General features: G+C 40.7%; 1 pseudogene; it reads right to left on the minus strand.

The window, feature by feature from the left end:
* Positions 1–2534: 2534 nt before the first annotated feature.
* On the minus strand, positions 2535–5168 carry LOC124616215 (annotated as a pseudogene).
* Between the last annotated feature and the right edge of the window lie 494 nt (positions 5169–5662).

A 5662-nucleotide genomic window follows, 5' to 3' on the forward strand; every position in this document is an offset into this window, starting at 1 on the left:
GAGAACAAACGAAATCAACATCTTCTCTAACTCTTTGTTTTTGAATATATCTGTGATATAAGAATTGAGTATAAAACAAACACATAGAAAGTTTCTGTTTAGGATGCCGTAAAACAAAGAATGAAATTCGAATGAACAAAATGACCCAATGACACGTAGAATAGATCGATATGCTGCCTGCTGCAAGAACTGTACGTGGCAGTGGCTATAGTTATCGCTATGTGAGTCTAATGAATTCTACTCTACACCGATACCTGTCCATGTTTGCCCTCCATGTGAGGTTTTGAGACACAACGTCTTGAAAGAAACAATGCCATGAACCAAGCAAACTTATGAGCTCCAGCTTACGCACCGTGCTCCGTGTTAAACGGAAGAAAACGTACGTAGGTTCTTGTAGGAGTACCTCGTTAACTCTGTTTTCTTCCTCACTCCACTCTCTATGAAACGCTGAGAGGTACAAGGGTTGCCAGCAGTGGCGGATACCTTACGTTCCTCAAGCGGCTCGGTACACACTGCGGTAGCAGCGTCATTTTCACGGAGCTCGTAAAATCTTTTATGTGGCCGGCAGTTTCACATGCCCGTTTTACGAGTCGGCCAAGCAGCAGCTCCAGCCTCGGAAATTCAATTATCTGGCGCCTGTTGTCGCGCGCCTCGCTGCTTATGACGCGGCCACTTTTAGTTAACATTTCGGCAGGCTCGCTTTGTCTTTCATTAGTCAGCTTCTTCTGCATTTGAGGGTGTTCTTACGCCTTCCAGCGTCAGTAGAAGAGATAGTCTTGCCGTTAACAATCAGAAGTTTGTTTTAGGTCGATCGTTAATCGTTTCATATTCTTCTGCTAAGAGCCCAATAGAGGGTTGACAGCAGCAGAGACAGCCAGAAGAATTTGCGCCCTGCGTGGGGATAATGACACTGGACAGAGCACGGCAAGAAAATGGTTTTGTCGTTTTAAGGAGAATCGTTTCGACATTAGTGACTCTCCAGGTTGAGGAAGATATTCGGGGTTTGCTTAAGATCGTTGAAACACCTAAATCCACGATGATCCACGTCAGCGTGCAAGGGGACTTGCAAATGTGATGAAGTGTGATCAGTCCGCCAACGGGAGACATTCGCATGCAACGGGGAAGTTTCAAAAATCATATGTATGGTTACCGCATCCTCTAGGTGAAAGTCACGATACTCAGCGATTGGCCATATGTACATCTCTGCTTGCTCGTAGTCAGTTGGCTCGTAAACAGTGCCAATGATTCCTATCCCGTATCGTTACTTGTGAAGAGAAATGGTGTCTTTATGCTAACATAAGGAAAAGGAGGGATTGGTTTAGCCCAAACAAAGAAGCAACCCCGAGTACAAATACCTGCACGCATCCACGAAAGATAATGTCATGCTTGTGGTCGAACAGCGACGGTATGGTGAACTAAAAATTTCTTCCCTGAGATGTAACCATCACTACTGACATTTGCTTCAACAACTGAGACTTCCTGCATTCCAAGAACAACGGCCAAGAAGTCTGCGTGAAGTGATTTTACTCCGCAATAACGCCCAACCGCATTCTGCTAGATTGACAGAAACCACTGTACAGGAGTTGGGTTGGGAAGTCATTCCGCACCAACCTTGTTCACCTGGATCTTGCGCCCCCAGGTTTTCTCATTTTCCACTCTCTATCGAACAGACTTCGTAGAACTTCCTTTGAGAATGAAAATGCGCTCGAAACATGGCTCTTCACCTCGAAACCACGTGATTTCTACAGTAGGGGAATCTTTAAGGTGCGTCCACACTACTCGTGCCCGCCGGACTTGTGCTCGTCATACTCGTCAGTCAGGAGACTTGTCAAACTTGTCTGACTTGCGCTCGTGCTGCTTCTGCCTTCGTCCACACTACTTCAGTCGCTTGCCAGGCTTTGGCTCGTGAGGATCCGCATCGTACTCGCAGCCGTGACCAGTGCCAGTTTCCTAATTTAAAAATGGACGAAGTGGTTATAGCAAGTGTCAGCTCCCTTGTGACGCGCCTTTTAGCTGAGGAAGAATATACACTAAGACGCTCAAAAGACCCAAGAAAACGCAGGTGGTGGATGACCACAGTTGTCAGAAGAAGAAGAAAATATAGTGGGAGTGATTTGATGGATGACTTGAATGTTGGAAACACATTTCAAGAGATTTTGCCGTATGTTCGCATCAGATTTTAAATATCTGATAAATAGCTTGGACCGAAAATATCAAAGGCTGACAGCAAATTTCGGAAAGCTATACCAGTTACTGAGCGGTTGGCACTTACGCTCAGATACCTAGCATTGGCGATTCCTACACCAGCCTCAGTTTTTTATTTAAAGTCTCCAAGCAAGTGATATCAAACATTGTTCCTGAAGTATGTGCAGCTCTTACTGGCACAGTGAAGGAGTTTGAAAAGGTAAGTTTATAAATTATACAAAGTTTGTTATTAACGCAATTTTATTAATCAGTTCATATGGAAAGAAATAAAAACATTTAGATTTAAAGCATGAGAAACAATTAAACGCAAAGATTATTACTTTTAATTATTATAAATCAAGCAGATCCAGAAAATGTGGAGAGCCTTGTTCGGCGCTGTCAGAAGTAGAAGTAGAAGTAGATGTCTGTTGGAAGTTGCTTTGCATCTCCTCATCGGCATGAACATGTTGAGTTGAAGGAATAGGCAAATCCGACGAGCAACTTTGGTCGCTGTTAGGTGAACTTGGTCTAGAATGTGCGAAACAGCCGCTTCCTGCTCTGAAAATCGTCTCGAATAATTCTTTTTTAACGAAAACACGTGTTCTTTTGTCCACGGACTGTAGAACGTTCACTATGTACTCTCCATAGATGTCAAACTCGTCTCTAGTTTTAGATAAAGCAGTTTGTAGTGCATTATATGCCTCTCCTTTGCGAGGATCTTCGGCCGTTTTTCTCTGATTTTTTCTAGGTGAAGGAAATACCTTCGTGCGTTTGCTCGGTGTGGGTGGTAGTCTGTGGCCTTGCGTTGTTTAATGATCGACATCTTAAGTACTAATTTCTTCGCAAGTGCTCGCTGTAACTTCGTTTGTATCCTTGCCCGCAACTGTTCCTCCAAGTCCTCCTTAAATTCCTCCTAAAATAACCGACGACAATAGATTGATATAAACAATAACAAAGCAAGTAAAATAAAAAGTAAAGGAATGGACGCAGGAATAGGGGGACGTATAATAATAATTTTAAAAAATTGGGAACAATGTCAAGTTGATAAGTGAAATGCAGAATATTCGTTATAATGATTAACTACACAATATTACGCAATATTATTGATTTTAATTATTATTAATGTTCATAATTATTACAATATCCATTATTGTCAATGCTATTAATAATTATTTATATTATTAGCATTTATTAGTTTCTATTTACTTTTTTGTAGATGCCACAGACACAACAAGAGTGGATGCTTGCAGCGGAGGAATATGAGAGAAAATGGAACTTTCCTCATTGCCTCGTTGCAATGGATGCAAACATTGCGCAGTCCAAAGCCCAGTTAATTCTGGAAGCAATTTTTGCAATTACAATACGTTTTTCAGTATTGTTCTTTTTGGTCTAGTGGATGCTGGCTATTGTTTTTTGTATATTGATGTCGGGTGTCAAGGTAGAATTTCAGACGGTGGCGTTTTTCTAAATATATCTCTTTTTAAGAATATGGGTTTCTCCGGACGATCGTACCTCCCAGATGGATACAAAAAAGTACCCTATGTCATTGTCGCACACGACGAGTTTCCCCTCAACAATACTATCATGAAGCCGTGTAATGGACAACAACCTCGGAGGTCAATGAAAAGAATTTTTAACTACACATTTTAGAGAGCACTGCAGATTGTGGAAAGTGCGTTCGGAATACTTTCTTCCGTATTCCGGATACTAAGAAAATCTATATTCTACAGCTTGAGAAAGCCTAAAGTCTTATTATGAATTATGTATACCTCCATAATTTTTTGCGAAAAAGTTCTGCTGCCAGACAAATTTATACTACTGTAGGAGCAGTGGATCATGAGGAGAGCGGGCATTTAAAGCCAGGAACTTAGAGAAATGAGATCACTCCTGCTACAACGTTTACACGATTAGCGAACATTTCACAACGTTCAACGCAGACTGCCCAAGATATTAGAGACGAATTCACCGCTTATTTCATTTCCAAAGAGGGAAGATTGACAAGGCAAGATGATTACCAGTAATTATTAAAGAATGTTTTTCATCTACTAGCTTCGTACATACTAGTGACTGCCTGACTGCACACATTTCAACTACCTATATATGTGAAGTTTTATCTTCATTAATTCCTATTTTTATTTCCTCAAATAACATAATATACAAATAAAATACATATAAATGTACATGTGCTTAAATATATTGTGCTAGAAAAATAAATATTATTCATTATTATTTATTTATTAGTAGCTGAGTACCCAGCGTTGCCTCAGTATGTATTCCAGTCCTGTTAATCCATTTCCTTCTTTCCCCTCTGTGACTTTCAGAGCTCATTTTGTCATAAATCCATAGTTTTATCATAATTAGAACTTACTTAATTTTTAAATTTGAAAACTATAAGCAGTTACTAGGCATACTCTAATAGAAATAGTGTTAAGCTATAATAAAGAGGACAAAAATATCTTATGATATGATTTGGTTAATAGTATATAAGGGAATGACATCAAAACATTTAAAAATAACAAATGAGCAAGATCCGAAATGTAAGCTGAGAAAGACAAAAAGTTAAGTAGCAGTGGAGACGAAACCCAAAAGGGACAAAACCCCATTAAGTTTGTTGATAGGTTTTTTACACATTTCCAAGAATAAATAGTTTTTACTTACATCTGTGTTGATTGCCTTCCGCAGCTGATATTTGCAGTGCAGCAATTCAAAAGCTTTGAAAGCGATCCAGTCTGGAGCGTTCACTTCCTTAACCCCAGCGCCAGACTTCCCAGGTTCATTTTTCTTCTGGTGTACTTTCCTGTAAGTGGCTAATAAGCTGATCATTTTTTTTTAATTCGGCCACATCCACGCGGAGTTCTGTCGCGGTGGAATCCCACGCTTCACTTTTTTTTTTAATTTTATTTTGTAATGGGAGTTTGTTGCATCCCACAGCACAGGATATTGTTCATAAGTATTTAACGACAAAAATCGTCGGTCCACTCCATTTTAAAAGAAAAACCGATGCACACAACGCAATAACAGCAAGACCCAACTGTACAAGTGCAGCGAGCCAACTGGTAAAAGTTTGTTGCCGCCCACACCACACGCGCAGCTCACCGCGCATCCCTTTGATGTACCGACAACAGCCTGGGCCAGACAGGCCATATGCTCGGGCTCTTAACAAGCCTGTTTTGGGGTGAGCCCTCGGAGCCGTACAAGTACACAAGCCCCACGAGTAGTGTAGACGCACCTTAACATACCCCAGTGTTAGCAGACTAGCAGATAGTGAAGGTGGATATCTTACTGATGACTAAAGTCTCTGTCATTCTCTGCCATGCGTATCTGTTGTGTTTATTAAACTTATGGAAAAGGGCTACGAACGTATTCACCAACCCAGTACTTCGTTGAACTCCTCATAAATATACGTTTATTGTTACGCGTTTTACAGTGAAACTTTGTGAGTAGTACTTACAACAAATTGATGTGGCAGTAGCGATTT

This window comes from Schistocerca americana, chromosome 5 (assembly GCF_021461395.2).
Source record: "Schistocerca americana isolate TAMUIC-IGC-003095 chromosome 5, iqSchAmer2.1, whole genome shotgun sequence".
In the NCBI taxonomy this organism is placed as follows: Eukaryota; Metazoa; Arthropoda; class Insecta; order Orthoptera; family Acrididae; genus Schistocerca; species Schistocerca americana.